Source organism: Lissotriton helveticus, chromosome 6, assembly GCF_964261635.1.
Source record: "Lissotriton helveticus chromosome 6, aLisHel1.1, whole genome shotgun sequence".
Classification (NCBI taxonomy): domain Eukaryota; kingdom Metazoa; phylum Chordata; class Amphibia; order Caudata; family Salamandridae; genus Lissotriton; species Lissotriton helveticus.
In genome coordinates, this window is record NC_136067.1 from 1,992,300,211 (window position 1) to 1,992,327,117 (window position 26,907).

Sequence of the window (26,907 nt, forward strand, 5' to 3'; positions counted from 1 at the left end):
ATTTTCAGAACTACATTATCTGGTTAAAAAAAACAGAAATAAGTATATCTGTAGATGTTGATTGATTCAAACAGAGCATGTGTAGTGCATAGGTGATTGTATGATTGCATGAGCAGTGCCTATCTAACTTGAGTATTAGAGTACTGCAAAAAGAGTGCATGATGAATTTGCATGATGAATTTGCAAGTGCTTGTGTATTGGCAGAGTGATTGGATAAGTACATGGTACTGGCTGGGTGATAGCAGAAGTGCACAGGGAATGACAGTGTGATTACTGGACTGCATGGGTCTTAATGCCTGAGTCAATGTACAAGTACATGGAAAATTACTGTACACTTAGAGTGCTGAGAGTTGACAGCATGGTGAATTTATAATTGCTTGGGTTTTGGCACAGTGGTTAGATAGGGATTTGCTACTGGCTGGATGATAAGAATAGTGCACAAAGAGTGACCGTGTGACTGCTGGAATGCATGATTACTACCTGGTTAATTGGAGGAGTAAATCAGTACTGTGTAGGTGATTAGGGGACTGCATGGATAGTGCACATTTGAGTGTAGCACTGCAGGTCTTAACACCTGAGTCATTGTACAAGTACATGGATAGTGACTGGATGCTTAGAGTGTTGCAATTTGACAGCATGGTGAATTTATAAGAGCTTGGGTTTTGGCGCAGTGATTAGTTAAGGACATGGTACTGGCTGGATGATTAGAGGAGTGCACAGAGAGCGACAGTGTGATTGCTGGACAGCATGGGTACTACCTGGTTAATTGGAGGAGTGAATCAGTAGTGTGTAGGTGGTTAGGGGACTGCATGGATAGTGCACATTTAAATGTAGCCCTGCATGTCTTAATGCCTGAGTCATTGTACAAGTACTTGAATAGTGACTCAATACTTAGAGTGATGCAAGTTGACAGCATGGTGAATTAATAGTGCTTAGGTTTTGGGGCAGTGATTAGATAAAGACTAGCTACAGGCTGGATGATTAGAGGAGTGCACAGAGAGTGACAGTGTAATTGCTGGACTGCATGGGTACTACCTGGGTAATTGAAGGAGTACATCAGTTCTGTGTAGGTGGTTAAGGGACTGAATTCCTAATGCATAAGTCATTGCATGAATACATGGGCAGTGTCTGTCTTCTAACTGGGTGATGTACAATATAAAATCAGTAAATCATTTCTCATGTACTTATAACATCACATATCCACTACCTTTACACTCCTGTAATCAGTCAAGCACCTCTCAATATTTCAGTAAATATACATACAAATATATAAATACCATCTGAACTCATAAATGAGTCAATGCAAACAATCTAGTTGATTACATAACTGCAACATAGCAAAAAGAGTAAGATGTGGAGGTTTACTTTTGAGCTACATCTTGACCATTAAATGTAGAAATGTGCAACACCATCAAACTATACCTGTCAACAGACTTAAGGCAGAAGGCTAATAAACAACACCTTTTAGGAGCATTTCTAAAACCACACTTGTATAATACATCTGCAGCATTATATCTAAAATTATGTGGCATTATTCAACTATACCTTAGCTCAAACTACACAAAGCAGCTTAATTAACAACACCTTATTTCACCATTCTCTTTTAAAACATATGGTATCATTTAAATTGACCTTCTGTCAAAGTAATAACAGTAACTTAATTATTAACACTTTAAATGATGATCTTTGAAACAGCACAGTTATGCTTCATTTTACCAAATGATCTATAATTATGCAGTAACATTAACTATACCTTTGTAGAAAGAAAAAAAATGATGCCTAATAAACTACACCTTACATGAACATCTTTGCAAATACACATTTATAGTGCATATTCAACCAACAATCTTAAAATAAGAAGCATCATTCAGCTACACCTTTGAACAGACTTAAAATTATGTATATTACTTTACAAACTGTTTTTAAACAAACTTCAAGCACAATAAAAATAATCCCAATATACATCACTACATTCGATATTCTATTTCAGACAACAAAGTTTTCGAATAATGTCAAATCTATTTTAAATAAACCTCAAAAATATATAACTCACCTTTTAAATAATTCTGTTGAATGAAAAATCTCAGACACTGAGACTGAATTTTCTTATACACAGTGAATATAGTTCACCAGACTCTCCAGGGTAGAACCAATGACAAGATTTCCCTCTATTTTGTCATATAAATACACATAAGCAACAAATCACCTTGCTTCCCTTTCAAATTGAAAAACAAATGTCCAATTGGTCATACATAACAACACTTTTCAACTGACTTCTTCAACCCTTCTGCTTAATGCCAGTTTCCAAAGCAGCAGCTCATGAAACATTCAACTTAACTGTCAGGTCAAAAGTTCAACACAGAATGTTGCAAATAAGAACAGCAAGTGTGGTTGCTTTTACAAAATACGCCATTATCCTTTCTGTTGTACCTTTCAAAACATGTTTTACCAAAAAATAAGAAACATGCTTTAACAAAAAGTAAAATCCACCCTATTTTTGAATGTATAATTTTCTTAAACCGCCAATCATATCTCTACTTTCTTAAAACAGCATCTCTCCACTATTTTAGATATCTCTCATTCTACCAACTGACTACCTCAGCTACAGACATCTTTTCATTACCTACAGATATCCCTTCAAGATGCTTTCAGTATGGATTGTTGGGCACAGCTATGTGTTCTGGTGCAAAAGGTATGATGAAAGCAGAGGTATTGACAAAGACCTAGCTTTGCAAAATGTAGACATTAAAAGAATTGGACAGAGAGGATTAAAGTGGCACCAATTGATGCCTTTGGTTAAAACCTTTCTGCATCTCCAACACCCTGACCTCATTATTGTGCACTGTGGAGGCAATGACCTAGGCACATTTACTGGGGTACGTCTGGAAATGCTAAGGAAGGACCCCTTTGCAGAATTGATGTTGCTTTTACCCCAAACTGCCTTTGTATACTCTAACATATGCCAAAGACAGAAACGGAAGTGGTCCAATCAATGTTGTCCACAGACTGAGAAAGCTAGAAAAAATAGAATGGGCTTCATATATTACAACAATCTACGTTTCCATATGGAGGGCATCTACAGAAGTGACAGAGTACACTTCACTGATGAAGGGAACAGAGTGTTTCTCAACAACCTAAAGCTCTGCATCCGCACTTACATGTAGCTGCAAGAAACTCATAACAAAGACAAGGGCTCTTTTTAGAGCCACCCGATAACCCAACATATAACCTAGTTTTGTGTAAAAAAAATCTTCATTATTTTTCCTAGGAGTCGTGTACCCAGCGCCACTTAGAGCTGCGCACACATCAAGTTCACACTAAGGGGCCACACTGAGCACTGCACATCCTTCACGTTCACACCAGATTCTGTGCTGGGAGCCACACACTCCTCGTGTTCACACTAGGGGTTTGGGCTGCACGCCGGCCACCCCTCACTTTCTCCTGAGGGGCCCGCACTTAGAGCCGAACACCCCCGAGTTCACACCAGGGGGCCACATTGAGCGCCGCCCTAGGGTCGTGACTCCAATTTGTTTTTATGCAGTCCACTTTCAATAATTTACATTTGCCTCAGGGACCTCATCCTCTGGGGCCTGCCCTGTCCATTGGGGACCGTGGGGGAAGCCCCAATTCCCCCACTGTCCCTGCAAGCTGTCCAACTTCTGCGGTAGCCGGCATTGCTTTTCCACATAGGGAGCTGTTAACATGTAGCTCCCATGTGGAAAAGCAATCAGCTTTGGATTTTAGAAGAGTGGTCAGGTTTCCCTACTCTACCTTCCAAAATCCAAAGCAATTTTGCTATGACACACGCCTCCTACCCTGTCCTAGAAAACAGCAGTCTCTCGAGGGTGGGCATCTGGGACACTGTAGGAACTGACCCTGGGGGGTGGCTTTCCCCAGGGCCATCAAGGGCTCCTGGAGAGGGGCCACATGGCCCCTTCTCAACTAGTGCACAGCCCCGGGGAGGTGGTGGTCCCCGGGGCTCGGGAGTCTGTAACTGACCCCCTTATTTATATGATTAGTGTGGTCCCCCTGGTATGTGGGGAGCTCTAGCCCCACCACAGGTTTAATTAATGTAAAAAGGAAGACCCAGGGGGGTGTAGGACTCCGGGGCAGCGGGGGCCGTCTGCCCCGTGAATATTTGAGAAAAGCACTGGGGCTGATCGTCCCCCGGGCTTGGAAGGCCCTTGGAGACCCCCACAAATTAAACAAACCCCTGGGGTGGCACTCATGGGGCTGCAGCAGGGCCGTGTGCCGTAACATAAATATTAGCTACTGGCGGTCGCCAGTAGGTAGTTATAGTTAGGACTTAGGTTCCATAGGAAAAGCATTTTTGATTTGCCATTAACTTAGGCACCGGTTGATGAATCTTCACAAATTTCTCAAAAGTAATGGCCCGCTAGGGTCAGCTCCTGTCATTAAAGTTTTGGAGTTATTCATCAAGCGGCGTTCGAGAAAAAAAGAGGGTCCCAAAATGCGTTTTTTCCATGTTCACTTCCATAGGAAAATTAGACGCGGCTACAGCCTGAACTGCTGAACGGAATAACACATAGTTTGACAAAAGTTTGCTTTGGTCCAGGTTTAAATGGTGTAAATCTGTTCAGTATTTCCTGAGAAATTCAAAAAAGAAAAACACTGATATCTGAGCACCAAGGAGGAGTTGGGAATCCTCCCAAGCACAAGCTGACTTTTGTTTGGCTGCCAACACTCCAAACCAAGAAGTGTTGGCAGCCATCTTTTGAAACGGTAACTGAGTCACAAGAAAAAGGGGGAAAAAAATGTCTGGGGGTGCCCAACCCTTGTACATTTCCATTTGCTAAGACAGGGTGGGAGCACGGCACCTGACCTGTGATAGCAAACTCTGCTTTGCTTCATTAAAGCGAGAGTAGGAAACCTGCTCTCGCTTGAAGGAAGCAAAGCAGAATTGCTTTTGGGCAAGGGGAGCTGCATGTCAGCAGCTACCCTTGCCCAAAAGCAATGCCGGCTCCTGCAGGAAGTGGGGAGTCAGTGGGACCATGGGGGCATTAGGGCTCCCCCACGGTCCCCAACGCTTAGGGCCAGGCCCGGGGGATGGGGTCCCCGGGGCAAGAAGTGTTTGAGGATGGGGACACAAGGCCCTCCTTCTCTATTTTTGTTTTTTTAAGAAAAGGCCCCCATGGATGGAGTCCCCAGGGCAAATACAAAATAATTAAAGGGGATCATTTTTTTGTTTCCAGTTTGGAGTGGTGACTCAAGCGTGGCTCTCAGCGCGGCCCCGTGTAATTGCAATGGAGTCACAAATCTACCTTAAATAAATAATAAAGTAGTATATAATGTAAAAGGTAGTGTTGTATTTGTGAACTTGTTTTAAAAAGGTACTGTGATTGAAGTTAATGATAAGATTACAATTGATAGAGCTGTTAAAAATATATAAACTTAAAAAATAATAGTTAAAGTTGAAAGGTGTGTTGTGTTGTAGTGCATTGAGTTTATACTTTTTTGTGAGTTCACGCTGGGTGCGCAAATCCCCACAAAAAATAAAACAAATTGTATGTGTGATGTTTTTTATAATCAGTATTCATTTAAAGGGTGGCTCTAAAAAGAGCTGTTGTTATCATTTTTAGTTTTTTGTAGCTACATATAAGTGCCGATGCAGAGATTTAGGTTGTTGAGAAAGACTCTGTTTCCCTGAACTGTGAAGTGTACTACATCACTCCTCTAGATGCCATCTATATCAAAAAGTAGATTGTTGTCATATATGGAGCCCATCCTATGGTCTCTGAGGTAAGCAGAAACAGCTTTATTGACATTTTTTCTAGTTTTCTCAATCGGTGGACAGAATTGATTTGACCACTTCCATTTTTGTTAATGGCATAGTTAAGAGAATACAAAGACAGTTTGTGATAAAAGCAACATCAATTGTGCAAAGGTGTCCTTCATTAGCATTTCCAGACCTAATCTTGGCAATGTGCCTAAATCATTGCCCCCACAGTGCACAATCATGAGGTCAGGGGGTTGGAGATGCAAAGAGGTTTTAACCAAAGGCATCAATTAGGGCCACTTTAATCCTCTCTGTGAAATCCATTTAATGTCCGCAATTTGCAAAGCTAGGTCTTTGTCAATATCTCTACGTCCAGCATTACCTTTTGCACAAGAAAACATAGCTGTGTCCAACAATCCATACTGTAAGCATCTTGATGGGCTGTCTGGAAGTAATGAAAAGATGTCTGAGCTGAGGTAGTCAGTTGGTAGAATGAAATGTATATAAAATGGTGGACAAGATGCTGTTTTTCAAAAAATAGAGAATTGATTGGCTGTTTAAGAACATTGTGCTTTCAAAAGTAGGGTGCATTTTACTTTTTTTAAACGCATGTTTCTTAGTGGTTAGTAAAAAATGTTTGAAGGGTACAATAGAAAGGATAAGATCATATCTTGCAAAATCAACCACACCCGCTGTTAGCATTAGCAACATTGTGTGGTGAACTTGAAAATATGGTGAACTTGTGACCTGTCATCATCAAACAAGTTTTATTCGATTAAGAGAATAATCATAAAAACCCATTTTTAAAAAAAATGAATTATACAGTATAAATTCTTACACGAGAATAGTCTTTCTGCAATAAAAAACAGCCTTTAAAAACAATGTAATGGATAAAGTGACAAGTTCTTTCCCCAGGGATTGCATAACTATAAAAGCTGGGTGACATTGTCCCAAACCAAGTGCTCTAAGAACCGGGAGTAACCATCTTTTCCTCTGGACTATATAAAATTTACAAAAGAATAAAACATTTATGGTGGATTGTATTGATAAATCGACACATGGGCAATTAGGCAGCTGCCTATTACAGTCATTAATTACAGGGAAACTAAGTAACCTGTGCACAATGCCCATCCTGAATCGTGTTAATAAAAATCTTTCAAAATCAGAGCTTACATAGGTTAAGTACGGCTGAATCTTGAAAGTGATCAAAATATTTTGATGGGCGAAAACTGAAATTTGTTTGATCTCTGTATTGTAAGCAACTGAGTTTAAAAACTTTGCTCTCTACTTTAGTTAAAATGGTGGGGTTTACAAAATGTTCTTGATGGCTGAATTTGCACAGAAATTCCTTGATGTACTTGAGACACCCTATTTGCGAAACCCCATCTAGCCCACAACAGTGGCTAATCATTTGTTGATTTAAGATAGTCTGGTCAGTAGTCCAATTGTGGTGCCAAAGAAGAATTGGTTGAATGTCGACGACATCCTCTAAATATGATAAACCCAGTTCTGAATGACAATTAAAAGTGGGGACGCTAGCTGGGACAGCAAGCAGATGTCTTAAAAATCCCTTATCAGCCCTCTGCAAAGATGTCACATCTGTGTGTCCCCAAATGCCCACCCCGTAAATAGGTATTGAAACATATTTAGCTTTGTAAATGTAAAGTAGTTCTTGGGGGGGGGGCGTCTATCCAATTTTCTACCGAAGTTGGTCAAGGCTGCCAGTGCCTTAGAAAATAACAGTCTCCTTTGATTAACAGTACGATCAAATAAGACCCCCAGATATGAGAAAGTATTGGTGCTTGTTAAACGATTCTTCTCTAAAAAGAACGAGTGGCAATTATTGTTCCCGTGCCACATTTTAGAATAAATGTTTTAGATGGATTCATAGAGAGACCCAGATTGGACATGTCATTTGCAAATCTATATATGACCTTCTGGAGAGTAACTGGGCTGCGTCCATAAGCACTGCATCGTCAGCATACATGAGAACAGGGAGTGTGTGCTTCCCTACCAACCAGGAGGTCCTGGCACTCCTCTCTCAACACCAGGTCCAGATTGTTAATATACAAGGTGAATAAAAGGGCTCCAGGACACAACCCTGCCTTTCTGCTCTTCGAAATAGCAAAGGAATCAGTGCACTCGTCCCCTGTGCCAATTTGCACCCTGGCCCTGGTCTCATTAAGGATATTAAGGGTAATTCCATTTCCATCTTTTCCAGAATCGGCCAAAGTTTATTGTGTATAACACAATCAAAGGCCGCGGATTGATCCACAAAAGCCAGGTAAAGAGGACCCCTTTTTGCCTTAGTATATTTGCCAATAGTTAATTCTAAATTTATGCACTGGTCTGTTGTCCCCAGGCCCTTACGGAACCCGTACTGGATGTTGCTAATGATAGAATGATCATCTGCACAGTTCTGCAGTCTGGAAAGGAGTACTCTACCGATTATCTTAACTGTGGAATCTAAAAGCGAGATAGGCCGGTAGCAAGCTGGTTTTTGCCTATCCCCCTTCTTAAAAATCGGGACCAGAATCGATTTGCTCCAGGTGGGAATAAGGCTGGTTGTGATGCATACATTTATAACTTAAGTTAAGATAGGTCCACAGAAAGCTATACTATGTCTAAAAAGGTCCACGGGAGCCCTGGGGCCTTACCACTCTTGCTCTGTTTGATTGCTGCCTTGATTTCGTTAAAATGTAGTTGAAGATGTGAATGATGATTTGCAGTTTGGGGTGCAACCCTGGCCCCTTCCAAGTTGCTATTACTTAGTATAGTGCCTGGGATAGAATATAATTGGGAGAAATGATCAACCCATTTCTCCCTAGTGACCGCTATTTCCATGCTTGCCGTCCCTGCATCAACTAGAAAAGAGCCATTGACCGTTTTCCAGAACATGGAAGAATCTTTTGCTTCAGATGCCGCTCGGAGAGCAGTCCATGCCTCCTCTTTTAAAAAATGTTTCCTTGCTTTTAGAGCGTATCTATATGCCCTTCTTGCTTCTTTTATTTCTTCAGTGTCTTTGACCTTTCTGCGTAGTGCAAGATTAAGTTTAGAGTGGGCTTTAGTGCAATTGGAATCAAACCACCATTTCATTTGAGGGATTTTCCCACTAGAAATGACATGCAACATATTACCAATTAATTTCGATAAAGCAGAAAACCCCTCTACTATGTCCAATGCAGACTGCCCATCTCCTAGACATAAGTTGATGGCTTCACTGCAATTAGTTATCATCACCTTAGTCATAAAGGAGTCTGGATCTATTTTTTTCCAGCTCAGCGGATAGCCGTTTTATCTGGCCAATGTAACATCCTTAACACCATGAGTAGATAAGACGTTCTCTTTAACTAATCTGTGATCTACCTTAACACCAATACTCTGCGGGAAATGATTACTAGCAGAGATGTCATGGGTTTGAAAATGTACGACTCTGGAAGCGTGTCTGGGCGAGATTAGAAAAAAAATAATGGTTGAGAATAGTCCCTGTTCACTAAATAATGGGCTGAATGGGACTGATGAACTACAGAAGTTGTTTGCAAAGCCCATATCATCTGAAATCATTATATCATTCAAAATCTCGAGAGAGACATGATGATTAAAATGAGGAAAACTGGTATTATTATTATTATTATTAGTATTATTATTATATCTAAGGCCGCAGGCCCTTGTGTCACAGTGCTGACATAAGTTGATGTTAAAATCTGTGCCCCAAATTATAAAAAGGTCTTTGGAGGAGGCTGCCTGGGACTTGGTAATATGGATGGATATAGACCCCAGATCTCCTGCCTGGTCTTTACGCGGCACATTATTATAAAAGTTCACTATCAAATTACCAATTGTTCTATCTAGATCTGCCCCTATAATTAGATATTAACGCTCAGCCGCCAATGTTACAGTATTAGTCAGATTTGAGTGATATGCTACATAGGTGCACAGGCCCCCCATTGCTCTCCCGTGCATTAATGCCACTGCAAGAACATGGAAGGTTTTAAAACCATTAATATGGATCACATCTTCCACCCATGTTTCCTGTAGACATAAAAGCCCAAACCCAAGGGCAAACTATGTCCACTGTGGATTCACAATCTTTGATTTCAGTCCTGCAATATTCCAGAATAAAACATTACAAATGTGGTCTTTGGGGCTTTCTACTACAACCCTCGTGCATGTTCCAAACACAGTGGCAGAATCAATTTCAAAGGAAGCCTGTGAACTATTAACTGGGCTGGGGGCAGATGGAATGACTGGGAGGGGAGTATTACCAGTAGTATCATCAGCTACTCTCATTTCAGCAGAATGGCGGTAATAGTTAAAGTCATCAGATGGAATACTCTCTAAGACGGTTGATACACTTGCCATGGTTTTTTTATTACTTGAATCAGTTATTCCCTGGGCCAATGAACTCATGTTTGTAATGGTACCCCTGCTAATAGGGTTCCATCCCTGAGTTACCTTGGGGAGTCAATCCACCTGCTCCAGGTCTGAAAGGAGGTCATAACGATTTTGAACTGGTTCGTTATTTGGTGAAAATCAATTTGTTGTGTGCTCTTTACCATTTGGATACAACTGGATGTAATGGGATGGTTGATAAAAGAAACCCAGAGGGACCACATTAATGTCCTGCGAGGATATAGAGAACGTTCCAGCCCTGGTAAGAATATGCTGTACCAAATCTATAGACTTAAAAGTCAGGATCACACAATCCCCCGGCAAAGACTTCTGTCCCTTCCCTAACCAAACTGGCTCTTCTGGCCATTTTGAAATTAGTAAAAAGACTATCTGTGAGGCCAATTTTAGAACTTAACCAGGATAATGATTTATTTCTTAATGTATCCCAGTGTTATGTAGCCGCCACAGGTAATCTCGGCACATTGGCCAAAATAACTGTGTAAGGGGTCATGGCTGGAGGCAGTTACAGAACAATCAGTCAATCAATCAATCAGAGAACTTGTAAAGAACACAACTTACTCGTGGGGGTCTCAAGGCGCTGGGGGAGGGGGTGCTGCTACTGCTCGAAGAGCCAGGTCTTGAGGAGCCTTCTGAAGGTGAGCAGGTCTTGGGTCTGCCGCAGATGGGAGGGGAGGGTGTTCCAGGTCTTGGCGGCGAGGAAGGAGACGGATCTGGGCAGAGGTGTTTTGGATGCGTTGTTGTCGTCTTAGATGTTTGGTTTGATTGCTGCGTAGAGTGCGTTGCCGTAGTCCAGCCTGCTGCTGATGAGGGCTTGGGTCACCGTTCTTCTGGTGTCTGTTGGGATCCACTTGTAGATCCTATGGAGCATGCGGAGGGTATTGTAGCAGGAGGAGCCAACAGCGTTTACCTGCTTTCCCATGGGGAGGGAGGAGTCGAGGATGAATCCTAGGTTGCTTACGTGGTCCATGGGTGTAGGAGCTGTTCCTAGTGTGGTCGGCCACCAAGAGTTGTCCCACACAGTGGGGGTGGGGCTGAGGATGAGGACTTCCGTCTTGTCCGAGTTCACCTTCAGTTGGCTTTTCCTCTTCCATTCGGCGACGGCCTTCATTCCCTCGTGGAGGTTGGTTTTGGCCGTGTTCGGGTCCTTGGTGAGGGAGAGGATGACCTGGGTGTCGTCGGTGTAGGAGATGATGATCAGGTCATGCTGGCGGGCCACTTGTGCGAGGGGAGCCATGTAGACGTTAAACAGGGTTGGGCTGAGTGATGAGCCTTGGGGTACGCCGCAGATGATGTCAGTGGCTTTGGATTGGAAGTGTGGGAGGTGGACTCTCTGGGTTCTGCCGAAGAGGAAGAACGTGGTCCAGTCTAGGGCCTTCTTGTGGATTCCGGTATCTTGGAGGCGTGTTCTTAGTGTGCATTGGCGAAGGAGGCTGACAGGTCCAGGAGGATGAGGGCTGAAGTTTTGCCGTTGTCTAGCTGGCGTCTGATGTCGTCTGTGGTGGCGATGAGGTCTCGGTGCTGTGGTTCCGTCTGAATCTGGACTGGGATGGGTCTAGGATGTTGTTGTCCTCGAGGTGGGGGGTCAGCTGGATGTTGGTGATTTTCTCGATGACCTTCGCCTGGAAGGGGAGCAGGGAGATGGGCCAGAAGTTCTTGAGGTCTTTGGGGTCCGCCTTAGGATTTTTGCGGAGGGTGTTGATTTTGGCGTGCTTCCAGCTTTCCGGGAATGTTGCTGGGTCAAAGGAGATGTTGATGACCTTCCGCAGTTGGGGTGCGATTGTTGCATCAGCTTTGTTGAAAACATGGTGTGGGCAGGAGTCTGATGGAGATCCTGAGTGGATGGAGTTCATAACCTTGCATGTCTCGTCGTCGCTGACGTTGGACCAGGAGGTCAGCTGGCTGGTGCAGGTGGCACTTGCTGGCTGGTGCAGGTGGCACTTGGGGTGGGGTCTGTTGTGGTCGGGCGGATGAGGTGTTGAGGCTGTCGTGGATGTCGGCGATCTTGCGATGGAAGTGGGTGGCCAGTGAGTCACACAGATCCTGCGAGGGTGGGATGTCGTTGGTGTTGGCACTGGGGTTGGAGAGTTCCTTCACTATGTTCAAAAGTTCCTTGCTGTCGTGTGCGTTGTTGTCCAGGTGGGCTTTGAAGAAAGATCTCGTGGCTGTTCTGAGGAGGTTGTGATGTTTGCGGGTGGTGTCCTTGTGGGCTGCGTGGATGTTTGGTGTGTGGTCATGGATCATTTCTTCTCCAGCTTCCGACATGTGTGTTTAGAGGTTTGGAGTTCTTCGGTGAACCAGGCGGCTTGCTGGAGTGGTTGATGGAGGGTTTCCTGAGTGGGGCGAGGGTGTTGGCACAGTCGTCGATCCACTGTCTGAAGTTTCGGGTGGCGGTGACTGTGTCCGTGAAGTCGGTGGGTGGGTTCTGGGTGAGGATGGGAGTCAGCTGGTCTTCGGTGACTTTGATCCAGCAGCGGCAGGGCAGCTGTTGGGTGCGGTGGAGCGTGGAAGGTTTCTTGAAGGTGAAGTGGATGCAGAGGTTGTCGGTCCAGTAGAGTTTGCTGGTGTGGTTGAAGGTGATGTGGGTGCTTGTGGAGAAGATGGGGTCGAATGTGTGGCCGGGGGCATGGGTGGGTTCGGTGATGAGTTGTCTGAGGCCGAGGTTGGCGAGGTTGTCGAACAGGGTGGCGGAGTTGGTGCCATTGTTGTTCTCGAGGTGGAAGTTCAGGTCCCCGAAGAGGATGTAGTCTGTGGAGGCGAGAGCGTGGGTACTGGAGAGGTCGGTGATGGAGTCGCTGAAGAGGGTCCAGGGTCCGGAGGGTCTGTGGACGAGTGTTTCGCTGATGGTGGTGTTGGGATCGGTGTGGATCCAGAAGTGAAGGTGTTCAGCGGAGTTGATGGAGTTGTCTGTGAGGATGTAGACCTGGAGGGTGGACTTGTGGATGATGGCTATTCCTCCTCCGATTCCGTTGGTGCGGTCTCTGCGGGAGATCTTGTAGCCGTTTGAGATGGCTATGGCGATGCCGGGTGCCGAGGAGTCGTTCCACCAGGTCTCGGTCAGGAAGGCCACATCTGGGGCAGATGTGTCGAGCAGGTCCTAGAGCTCAACGGCATGTTTGCGTGTGGGGTGGGTTTCGAGGAGTATGCAGCGGAGGTGGTTGGGTCCGGTCCTTAGAGGTTTGGTGGTCCTGTGACAAGTGAAGTTGCAGGAGTGGCAGGAGAATCAGTGGAATCAGCGGAATCAGCGCCGCGCAGGTGCGCCGACCGGGCTGTGACGGAACCGCCCTGTCATCAGCACAGCGTGCCCGAGGCTCGTGACGGAGCGGTTCCGTCATGACCTTGGGAGCGACACGTGGCCCCCCAATCCCCCTAGCGCTGCGGCGGAATTGCTGCTGCAGCGAAGGTGTTAATGGTTAACCGTGGCTGGAGCCTGCCCCCAGGAAACATGGACTGGCCATTTCTCAATTACTGGATGGCACATGTATTCTACGAACGTGCTCAGCCAGGTGTTGCAACCTCTGGCTCTCACAGCTGACTCCATAATGTGGAAAAAGTGAGATGCAGCGTGCAGGTGTGAACGTGAGGGCTCTTGCTGGGAGCAACATCAGTGAGTGAGAGAGTGGCCCGGCACGGTGTCTGTTGTTTTAAATGAAAGCTAACTGTGCAGTGTTTTACTTATGTAGCTACACCATGCCTCCTCACTCTGATTTTTAAAACCAAACCACCACAAACAGCTTGAGCTAATTAAAACTGTAAAAACGGCAACTTCGCTGTTCTCTTTTTGAGTGTTGTGCATTCACTGTTGAAAGTGTGTCCTCTGGGATGGTATCTATTTCGTTGTCATTATTTTCCTCAAAATATGCAACATGGTCTGGATTCTTGAAAGTAGATTTCCTCCTCTTCTCACAAATAAGGAAAGCATATGCCTTGGTGAGCTCCCTCTGCAGCCAACCCAATAGCAGCAGCCCCTCCTCACCTGCCTCATGAATTTGTCATGGCTATACGAAGATAGGGGGCACAACATTTGTATTTACCACATTGTACGAATGCACACGATGGAACTACATCTCCCACAATCCTGAGAAGGGAGATGGTTAAGATTTCTTTTTAGTACCTACTTAAGCCCCGACTACGCTGGGCTCAGAGCTTGTCACCTTTGAGATCACGAAGGAGTAAGAATCGGATACAATCAAAAGCCAGGGACTTTCTTTTTCTTCAGACGGTCCTAGGGATCAAGACTCCATGATGGAAGTATTATTTGCCAAGGAGTTTCGTCTCGAGCAGGAGCTTGCCGCTTTTGCCTCCTTTTTGAGTTTGTGGGCGTTACCTGCATTCTAGACCGAGTTGGATTCATTCACTGTGGCAGGATTCACGCTCCGCATCCCATGTTGTGTGCGGCCTGATCATGACCTTGAATCCAAGTTTTCTTCGTGTTTCGCTAGAGGAACTGCCTGGTAAGCAATGTGTGGCTGCTGTTAATTTTGAGCAACATTACAGCGCGTACACTCTTAGCCTCTTTCCATGACCCCGGAACCCCCGTATTATAAGATTGGAATTGTTCAATTTCGTGGTGCCAGTAACCTGGAATATGCGTTAAGGAAGTGCTACCCTAGAAAGGAACAAAACAACATTGGCAGCTTACGTGTTCTCTCAAAGAGAAGAGATCGCCAGCTGTATATCATTAAGAGTTGCTCTTGGGAACTAAGTGACAGATGTACAAGAGGGCGCTCTAAGCTTATGGATAAAAGATATTGTTTCACAAGTCTCATATATGAAAACTATATATACCGAAGAAATACTAAATACCTGGTTGAAGAGTAATTCTACCTAAAGGATTACAAGAGGATTATCTGCTGGAAGATAAGTACCTCATATTTTGAATATTACAAGACTGTTTATTTTCAATATACTTTATTTTTCCTATTTTTGTGAGGTTTTACGTTGGGCGAATATAGTTGCATTATATGTAAGTTCACAAACACATAAGGGTGTGTAGGGGTGTGGTCATGTAGAACAGATATCTTATGTGTGTACTATGTTTCATTTACAGGGCATTCAGGGTGGATGAGTAGTAGAGTGAGGTTCACCTATTCAGAAGACATCCCTTATTTTGAGCCTAGCAGCTGCATCTTTATTGTTTCTTTTGTCCCTTTTTACCCTTTCTCCGTTAGTGGTGTTATCCATGCAGGGTTATTCCTTTATCCTCATGGTTACCACCATGTACGGGAAGGGTCTATCTAGCTTCGCATCGTTCCCGCTGTTCCCGGCTATAAGGTTTGTGTTAACCTACCTATGCACGACAGAGTGACAAGCCCACGGTTACATACAGCCTGAATGATGGACACCAACACTGTACTTACTTCGGTGTTGGAATCATTGACAGCCCTAAGAATGGAGGTAGATGCCTTTAGGGGTGAGAACCAGGAATTACGTAACAAATTGGGCACTATTAGGAGGGAAGGAGCTGGTTTGGCCCATTCTGGTGCCTCTGATACACGGGGGGTCCATATAATAAACCTTAGACCTTACCACCGCCAGCGTCTCATCACGTGGATACGGGCCATTCTACACAGGTTGTGGGAGGGGGAGGAGGCCCTTCCACCATACAGGCCATTCAACCCGCACAACTCCCATTAGCGCCACCTGAACGGTTCTTTGAGGACCCAAAGAAATTCTGCATATTCCTAGGGCAATGTAATTGCATTTTATGTGTAAACCAGCAGTATTCCCTAATGACCAAACTAAAACAGCCTTTGTAACGTCCTATCTTCGGGGTAATGCTGCAAGTTGGTCCTTTCCTCTTATTGAAAGAAATGACCCTGCCTTAAGCAATTTCGATACTTTCTGCGAGGAAATGCGTAAGATAGTTGATAGGAAGGCACACTTACTATCCTTAGACAGGGAATTTATTACCCTCAAACAAGGTAACCAGGACTTATTGTCATACATTACTAATTTCAACAGACTTGTTTCCGAAACAGATTGGCCTATGGAGAAACGAACCTCCCTGCATTATCAAGGTTTACGAAGTGAGTTAAAAGATGTCCTGGCACAGATAGTACACATGCCTCACTCTTGTGATGAGCTCATAGACCTCACAGTGCAACTAGACCATAGATTGCAGGAAAGAAGAGGAGATAAACACAACTTTGAATCTAGGTACGTAAACACTCATGCTAGAGCAGTGAGCGATGGACCCACTCCAGCCTCAGATGGTACTGAAACCATGCAACATGGTGGCATTAAAGGACCATTAAACCCAGAGGAAAGAGAACGAAGGAGGAAACAAAGGCTATGCCTGTATTGTGGCAAACCTGGGCACTTTATCAAAGATTGTAAGGCCAAATCCAGAACCACTTACGGAGAATTCAAAGGGGTTCAGAAGGCGTCAGTAGTGGATTCCTTTGTTGAGAATTTGGAAAACTAGAATGCTGAAACAAGTTTCAGACCCCTTGTTTGAGGCCATAGGAGACATAGGTCGGCCCGGCAGTGATCAATATAGTGCAAAATGCAGTAGCTCACATGAATGTTTGCGTTACCTTGGATATACCTGGAGCTGGATTAGTGCTGGTACATGCCCTTTTAGATTCTGGAGCGACTGGCAACTTTATTGACCAAAGCTATGCACAAGAAATTGATGTGCCCTGCGTAAAGAAGAAAATCCCAGAACTGGTGAAGGCACGGAGTTAACGTCAGGTCCCGTCTGCTTCCATACCCAGCCAGTACCTATGCAGGTGGGCCTGAATCATTATGAGCTCATCCTGTTTGAGTTGATAGATGCCCCACACTTCACCCTTATATTGGTCATGCCATGGCTCACGTTACATGATCCTATGTGCAATGGTCGGCCCGAATAGTCATGTTGAATTCCATGTATTGCAAGGAACATGGTACTTCTGACATCATTCATGAACATTCTAGACAAGAGACTCCTGCAGTTCTGCTAGTCAACAGTTATGATGTACAAAGTGGGGGCTGTATCACTACACTACCCATGGAATTCCAAAGATATCACAATGTCTTCAGTGAACAGGAAGCGAGTAAACTTCCCCCACACAGAGCATACGACTGCATCATCAAACTAGAAGCAGGAGCTAGTATTCCGTGTAGTCGCATTTACGCGCTCACAGAAGCTGAAACCACATATTTACAGCAATACTTCTTGAAACTGTTGGCCAATGGTTTTATTCGTCCATCATTATCACCTGCATCCTCGCCTCTTTTTTTTATTCCCAAGCGCGAAGGAGATTTGAGAGCTTGTATTGATTATAGAGCAATCAATCGTATCACTAAGAAAAATAGATATCCATTACCCTTGATACCTGTCCTTTTGGATCAGCTAAAAGGAGCTACAGTCTTCACCAAGTTAGACCTTAGTGGGGCATATTATCTTGTGAGGGTAAGGCGGTGGGATGAGTGGAAGACTGTTGAAATATAAACGACAAACATGAACATCGCCGGCTCCATCTTGCTTAGCGAGAGCCTCTGCGTACGCGTAAGCGGCACCCTTTTTAGACATCACGGCCATTTCATACTCTGCTGGTCACCTATGTTTCACCCTGACCCCGCTATCATCCCCAGCGCCCTGACTAAGCATGACCAAATGTACTGGGGTTGTAAAACCTTGTCCTCGTGACACAGCCCCGGAGCCACTTCCCGCCCGAAACCCGTTTGTCCTTTCATCCTCCATACACGAGCAAACCCTTCTTATAACCTCCCTCACCGCACCTGGCTGCTCAATCCGGTCCCAGGCACTAACCGACCCTTGCGGACATAGTTTATTGTCCCCTCACAGCAGGACGCCTGATCTAATCATAAGCGCAAACTCTCAAATCTGACTGATCCCACACATTTTCAGATCCTGTCGGAATGTTCAGCTGCGAGATAGCGATCATCTGTTAGATCTGGGTGGGGGACGATAGCTGTTGGGTTTGTGTGGGTACCTGCTTGAGGCGAGAATTCCGAAGATGTTTAACCTGCCAATCAACTGATGCAAATGGGTATAAAAGACCAAGCTGCGGAGATGTAGTTAGAACACCTCCCGAAGACATTCCGTGTGTCCGAGCTGATGTGTTCTCCTCTGGAGTAATAAACCTGTTTCTTCCCTTCCAGTTCCCAGCCCCTGCCTCTTTATTTTGATAGTTAATATTGAAGCGAAGTAGAGGTGTCTTGCGCCGAGCAGCTTTGTTATTCATAAGACAGTAGCTGCTTTTCACAAGCACTTTAGAACAAAGTTTGGACTCTACGAGTATCAAGTAATGCCCTTCGGGCTTTTTAATGCCCCGCCGTCTTCCCGTACTTCATAGATGAAGTCCTGAGAGGATTGCTGGATGTGTAATGTATAGTCTATATTGATGACATCTTAATATACTCATCTTCCATGGAAGAACATATCCCTCACGTCCCAGCAGTCTTGGAAAGGCTACAACAGTATTCCTTATACGCTGAATTGGATAAATGCCTTTTTCAAACCCAAGAAGTGGAGTTCCTGGGATATGTCATCGGCCCGAATGTATTATGCATGGATGAAAAGAAAACACAGGCTATTCTGAAGTGGGAATCCCCTTTCAGCTTAAATTCGCTACAGAGCTTCCTAGGATTCGCGGATTTTTATAGGAGATTCATCAAAAACTTTTTCTGTGTAATCCAGCCCTTGAACCTGCTTTTGCGGAAATTAACCACTTTCAAGTGGACCACAGCAGCTGACGAAGCATTCCAAACCTTAAAACTTCGGTATACCAGTGCTCCAATCTTGAGACATCCTGATGCATCCCAACCATTCATACTTGAAAAGGATGCCTCATATTATGCTGTAGGGGGGATTCTTTCTCAGCGATACCCTGACACTGGCCAACTACATCCTGTTGCATTCTTTTCCAAGAAATTAACCAGCAGAGAGGTAAAATACAGCGTTACCGATAAGGAGCTGTTGGCCATTAAACGCGCCTGTGAGGAATGGAGACACCGTTTGCTGGGTGCCAGACACACCGTAGAAATCTACACGGATCACCGAAACCTATTGTTTTTGAAAAGCACTTGAGACTTAACACCACGACAGTCGAAGTATCTCCCATAATACTGCAAAAAGCTGCATTTCCTATTGAAACGATTGCAATAATCTCCACCCATGATTTTCTGAAAGAAGTAAAGAAAGAAATCATAGGCAATCGACAAGGTTGCTTGGGTAAAACAGGAACCCCTCCATCGCACTGTAAAAGAGGAGTTGATGTTTCATGATAATAGACTATATGTACCCAAAGGTCCTCTCCAGCAACAAGTCTTGCAATGGAGCCATGATACAACCTTGGGTGGTGACCGTGGGTATAAAAAAGACTCTGCAAACGCTGTCTCGATAGTTCTGGTGGGAAAAGCTCGCTAAAGACTTGGCCAAATATATATCAGAATCCTCCTTTTGCCCGCAAACCAAGGCACAACACCAATGACCCTGCGGTCTACTCAGACCCATACCCACACCACCATCACCCTGGCACACGGTGTCTATGGATTTCAAGGTGGAGATGCCTCTTAGCTCTGGCTGTGACACCATCTTGGTAATTATCGATCAACTAACTAAAATGGGGCATTTCATCGCTCTTAGTAAACTGCCCACTTCCGCTGAATTGGCCGCGTTTTTTCTACAACAAGTTATTAGATTACATGGAATCCCTTCAGTCATTATTACGGACAGAAGAACTCAATTTACCTCCAGATTCTGGAAAGAATTGTGTGATGTCATGAATATTGACGCTCGTCAATCCACAAGCTACCATCCTCAAACGGATGGTAAAACCGAAAGCCTAAATCAAACATTGGAACAGTATCTCAGATGTTTCACATTATTACAAGAAGGGGGTTGGAGCAAGCGGAATTTGCTTACAACAATGCCAAACACATGTCCCTGGGTTGCTCCCCCTTTTACTGTCTTCCGGGCTTTCATACTAACATGCTACCGTTCGAACACCCTGTGTCCTCCAAACTGCCCTCTATACAAGAACATCATGCACATCTCAAACTAGTTTTAGACACTGCAAAAACACAGTTAGACGAAGCGAGAACACGGGACAAACTACAGGCAGATAAGAAAAGAACACCTGAACCCTATTATACAGTAGGAGACAAAGTGTGGCTTAGCACCAAGTACCTAAAGTTTAGAGGAAACAATAGGTTGCAGCCAAAATTTGTTGGACCATATCCCATAGAAAAAGTCATAAATCCTGTTGCCATGAAGCTCAAACTGCCTGTTGCCTGGCGTATTTATCCAGTTTTTCATGTATCCCTCTTGAAACCTTGCCTCCAAGGCACACGTTTGTTAACAAGACCTCCAGCTCTAGACATAGATGGGGATGAGGAGTATGAGGTACATAACCTTCGAAATTCTAAATATGTCAGAGGGCAGGTACACTATCCAATCGACTGGAAGGGTTATGGCCCTGAGGATTGTTCATGGGAAGCTGCAACCCATTTGCACTGCCCTGGGCTTCTGAGACGTTTCCATACTCGTTTTCCCTTAACACCTGGGGGTCTGTGAAAGTGACGGACATTGAGAGGGGGTACTGTCATGGCTAGACGAAGATAGGGGGCACAATATTTGTATTTACCACATTGTATGAATGCACACGAGGGAAGTACATCTCCCACAATCCTGAGAAGGAAAATGGTTAAGACTTTTTTTTTGGTACCTACTTAAGCCCCGCCTACGCTGGGCTCGGTGCTTGTCACCTTTGAGATCACGAAGGAGTAAGAATCGGATACAAGCGAAAGCCAGGGGCTTTCTTTTTCTTCAGACGGTCCTATGGATCAAGACTTCACTGTGGAAGCATTATTTGACAAGGAGTTTTGTCTCGAGCAGGAGCTTGCCGCTTTTGCCTCCTTTTTGAGTTTGTGGGCGTTACCTGCATTCTAGACCGAGTTGGATTCATTCACTGTGGCAGGATTCACGCTCTGATTCCCAGGTTGTGTGCGGCCCGATTACGACCTTGAATTCAAGTTTTCTTCATGTTTCGCTAGAGGAACTGCCTTGTAAGAGATGTGTGGCTGCTGTTAATTTTGAGCAACATTACAGTGCGTACACCCTTAGCCTCTTTCCATGACCCCGGAACCCCCGTATTATAACATTGGAATTGTTCAATTTCGTGGTGCCAGTAACCTGGAATATGCGTTAAGGAAGTGCTACTCTAGTGTAGTGTAGCTCCTATTTTCCCAATAGGCTCTGCGCATTGGAATAGTACCTACAGCAGTAAAGGCCTAGGCCAGACGTTAACTAGGTCTACTAATGTCGATACTAGACTTAATTTTTGGGTTTGCCAGCTAAGCTCAGAGTTCGCTAGAAACTTTCTCGAATGTTCAAGGAAGGATTAACTTCCCTGATTAGACAAGAAGGGATTTAGTTTCTGACAACCATAGAACATGACAACTTTGCTCTCCCCTAATCAAGAGTCAATCTCGAGAGTCGTGTGAGCACAAGGCAATTATTTTACTCAGTCAGTACGTGCATTCTTAGTCTCATCAGAATGTAGAGAAAAGGAAGAGACGGGCGTGTGCAATAAAAAGGTGTTATTTATTGATCAGTCTCTTTTCTCGTACAAGAGAAATGGATCGATATTATTGCAATACTTATAGTTAAGTAAAGTGCATACATTAAAAGCAATAGTATAAAATAATACTGTAAAAACATTGATATGGTTTCTGAGCCATATGATGTTTAAAATGATTAAAATATATTTACATACACATATACATTTGACTAAACGTACTCAACTGGTGTTTCTAAATACGCCTACCCCGTGTACCTGACCTAAGTCTAATGCGTGGGCGGGAATAGAAAGTTACAGTTTAAGTTAAGTTTGTTTTTGCCAAGTGAATAACTAAAGAATTCTCTGTGAGGGGTTATTCAGTTCTGTACCTGGAAGTTAGGATGAATGAGGAATGGTATCTCTTTCTCTGCTCTCGATATTCCAGGCTGCCTGCGAGGGCTACCCGGAAGCGCCGGTGCTGGGTCTCTCGGCTTGAGATAGCAGCGCGTCTCTCAGCGCGTCGGGAAGGCGGGGCTGCTGCCAGCGGGGTCTGCTTCTGCTCTCGGCTTCGGCAAGGATGGCTGCTCCGTCTTGTCACCACGCGTGTGTTTGCATAGGGCAAGGTCGGCAATATTTATACCTTAAAGGTGCCGAGATTGACGTAAGGATGGACATAGATACGTCAATAAAGATGTCATACGACTTGCTCGTTAGCACATTCTTTACTAAAGTTCTCTGTGAAATCAAAACAATGGCCGCACGGATTATCCAGGTTGTCATAGGTTTGATTTGTTATGAGAACGTCGTATGCCTTATCAGGGGCTGGAGGAATGTCGCTTGTCTAATTAGATCTCAAGCGTTATGACCTAATCAGATAACACGTTCCTGTGCCGGAGTGTGACTGCGTCAGATAACGGTGTCTGCATCATGGGGGTTTTCTTGCCTCATGGGCTGACTGTTAGTTAACTTGATAGTTAGTTTAACCAGAATAGGGTCAGGAATAGGGGGACTGATTCAGAACCTATAGAAATACACGACACCCACTCCACGCTAACTATGGTCATATCTACTAATCTATGCATAGTATAACATAGTACAACATACTATAGAGTATAGTGTATACCTTACCACCCCAAAATACATAAATGCATTTCGAAATTTTCAAATATACTGAAAAATTGCAGTCATATATATTGTATGCACTTAAGCTATGAATTAAATGCAAAAGTAAACACGCATTTTTATGCATTATTGCTTATTGGTATATGAGAAATACACATGAAATGGCTCTTAATATGGCTATACAGAAAGGAAGTCCGAGACCATTTCATCACATAATAAAATATTTGTGAACATACCAGCGGGCAGCTAAAGTCTATAAAGTATCTAAAAATAGAAATTTTAGTTCTCTAGGAATAGTTTCTTACTTTAAGCAGAAGATCAGTGTCCCGGGGAAAAAATATGTAGAAAAATATTTTAAGGGGCATGCTGAAAAAATTGCTGTCCGTGAACTGGAGTGAAATTGTTCATGTGACTTTATTTTTAAAGATGAAGGCCGAATTCAGGGAACGCCGTGTGCGAGTTTACTCAAAAGTCTCTATTTCTGTTCCGGAGAGAACATCATATCATTCAGGCTTTCGAAAAAACTGTCAACATCTTCATGGGAAAGTTCCACTAAGTCCGAAATAGGGGTAACCATGCATTCATGCGCATGATTGTCTCCATTGACATTCTGATTCGCATTGCTGACAGAAGGTCGTACCTGTTCGATGCTGCTTTCATCTTGAACTTCACTACTCTTCAATCGTAGTGGTGAAGATTCCAGGAATGCCGTCATCAGGATTGGCAGCCTTTGAGGGCAGCACAAAGCGTGCACCTTGGTAGGAACCAACAGTGTATCTGCATCCACCGGCGCATCCGATTGTAGCGTCAGACAGGTGTCTAACACGCATTCTTCTCCGCATAGCAGACACCTTAGTACAGGTAAAACACACCTTTGCCACATTGGTCGAAATGATAGAAACCAAGTCATGTTTAGGTCTCTAAGCCGGGAGAGTCCCAGGATTTTTGATATCCGGTCCCGGTATCCAATGGCTAGGATCGTATCTTCCATTGTCGCGAGAGTTTGATCTGTGACATGGGTTGCCATAACGAAAAATAAGGACTAGGAATAGGATTCCTGCAATTAGTCCCAGGATCAGGGGCAGTCCGCCAAAAATCGAATGGACGAAATCTGGAAAAATACCCAGTATGGCTTTGAATGGTGTTAATGCCATCGAAAATACTGTCTTAAATACCTTTGAGACCCCAGTGGTATCAGAAATATTTAAGATTTTGCTTAGGATTTCCGCGAAATGTACGGGGGAATTAGTTGATAATAATGTATGTATCTCTGCAGTCGTCCTTGCGACTTGTAGATCATACGTTTCTTTTGATGACGTGAGCCTTGTAGGCGTCTGAAGAAGCACTGTTTTCATTCTGCTTAAAGTGTCTATTCGAATAGAAGTAATTTTCAAACTGGGCCATGCCCTTGCCTCCCTGTCTGGAAAGGGGCTGGGGAACAAAGAACGTCCACAGCACTTGACCTTCGCCGTTGTAGTGACTAGATAAGGAGTCCCGGGCATAAGACTGCAACATCTGCGGTCTACAATAAGAATGTAACTCCCATTATAGAGTCTTTGAAAGAATGGTTCTATTTCAGTTGCAGGTGCGCCTTGCTGGTGACATGAAAGGTTGTATGAATTCCCTTCACAGGCTCCATGCAAACTAATTCCGTTACACAGAAGCGTGCCGCTTAGTGACATAGCACAATTGCTGCCACTAAGAAACACTTTCTGTCCTTTATTACTGACACATGCATGTGAATAGGGCAGGTTCCAAGTTGTTTTAAGGTACCCCTTTCCCAATTTCTCGTACATGCCAGCCTGTATATATTTTTGGCAGTATTGAAACCTGAAGGTTGAGATTGGAATATTTATGATTCCGTGGATTATCCATTCACTGACAGGTCGTTCTGACATTGTCAACGGTAATCTTTCTAGTTTTTCAATGCTCAAGATTGTATAATCAGCACCCTTTTGCGCCATACCGATTTGTCTATCAGTAAGGTTAAAGATTTGGAATAGTGACGTTGTGTTGATTAAACGCCAAGGCACATAGCCTGAACGCAGATTTTGTAACGTCCAACCAAGCTGTACAATGGAACGCAATTGTGACTGACCATGTTGTAATAACAGTAAGTCTTGCGATAATATATCGATTGCTGACGACACAATGCTGTCCAAAGAAAAAATTCTGGAGGACAGAGTCATTAACCCATTGTCCACTACAGAAAGTGATTTTTCCAAATTAATACGGTCAATTTCCCGTATTCTTTCTGCTGTCTCAATTTGAGTAACCTTCTAGGCCTCATTGTATGCTGCATATACAGAGGCTGCTATGAAACGCTTTTGACGCTGTTTGCGTGGTCCCAGTATGAAATCACGCAAGTCAGCACCATCAGTAAGTAAAGTTAGGTGTTGCTTAATTTCAGGCAGTGTGGAAGTCTGTAGCCATTGAAGGCATAATTTGCCCACACTGTAGGTTGTTATTATCCCTGGGTGATGTCTTTGGGGATATCTAGGGTCTGGCCTGGTCATTTTAAAACCCTGTGTTTTATTCAGGAATCTATCTTGACAGTTATTTGTATCTGTGGGCCAGATCAACCATTGTTTCCAATCAGGATGTGTTCTGTTTTGGTTTAATATATGGTTTACGTCTATCTCTTCATCTGTATCAGAGTTATTGCTAAACATTGTTGGCTTTGGAATAGACGGATTATTTAAATCTTTGATTTTGGCTAAGCCAAGACAGGTGGTTTGTTGAACAGTGTCATTTAAAAATATCATTTGTTCTGGGATCATGCAGGCTCTAAACAAAGCTTCTAAACCCTGTACTTGCCATTCTTTTGTACCCCAAACACTTTTTAAATCAACATTTTTCTCCCAATAATCAAATCCAAAAGTATTCATTTTTTCAAAGAATGAATCTGAATATATCAATTTTGTGTTGGTTATCATGGTTTTCATCCCTGTCTTGTTTGACAATTTAAAATAAAATGTTTCAGCATTACTTATGTTAAAACCTGAAAAATATGAATATTTGTCATACAAGGTTCTAGAGCTCCCTTTTGGAGGTGTAGCACAATGTTCCCATCGATTATAATTTAAAACATTTCTAGGTTGTGCAGATTTATGCAAAAAATGGTTACCATAATGGTTATAGCAATACATACTATCATAATTTGTAGAACCTTGCAAATAATCATGTTTTGTAAATTTAGCAGACATTACTAAGTCAGACATCATGTTGTTAATACTCTCGAAGTCCCAATCATCAGCAAATGAGTTTGGTTTTGCAAAGTCACTCAAAGAGATCTTGATTTGGTGTGGATATTTCAGGATCTCGACCGGACCATAAATTTCATAGTCAGTGTTGTCCCAGGCTACCCCACCAGGTATAGGATTGGCTGTGAAGTTGGCTGAAGAAAGTTCTGAAGAAAGTTCTCTTTTCTCGACGTGTGAAGATGTGTGTGGTTTGAGGACCAAGTTGATGTTCTGACTTGCTGTGTCCATTTTAGCATATTTTCCCTCAATGAAGCGTCCCAAAGTAAATACCATGATGAGCCAAAGTATGAGGATAAATGCACCAAAACCCACCCAAAATTCAATCCATGGAGAAACCAGATATGTTTCTTTCAGATGTTTCAAAAGTTCCTTCGCTTTGTCTTTAAAGGATTTTGATGATGGCTGTGTCTTTGATTCACTGAAGCCTTCAGAGGAATCATCGAAGTTGATGAAGTACCCGGATGCAGTTCTGTCAATTGTTCCAATTGCTTCAGGATTTTTGTTCCTTGCATTTTCACTTGGTACTTCAGTATAGATTGGTGTGTCTCTGCTAAATGTCTTTATTTGGGTTTTCAGAGGTCTTAGTTCTATTGCATTGTTGCATAGTCCTTGTTGTTCTTCTGTAGGCGTTTCGAATGTGATGAGCCTCTTTGTTAGGACCTCTGTACTGGTAGCAAACCTTGGTGTTCTGCTACTTATTGGGAGTCCACTTGGCCTACTGTTTGTTATCGGCCACATGTTGTGGTTTTACCAGGTCGATGGATACAACTCGGTTCTCCTTTTTTCCAGCAAGTGGCGGTAGTACAACTGATCTTGTCCCGTTGACAGACAAGACATGAACTGCTTTTCTGTAAGAAGGCCC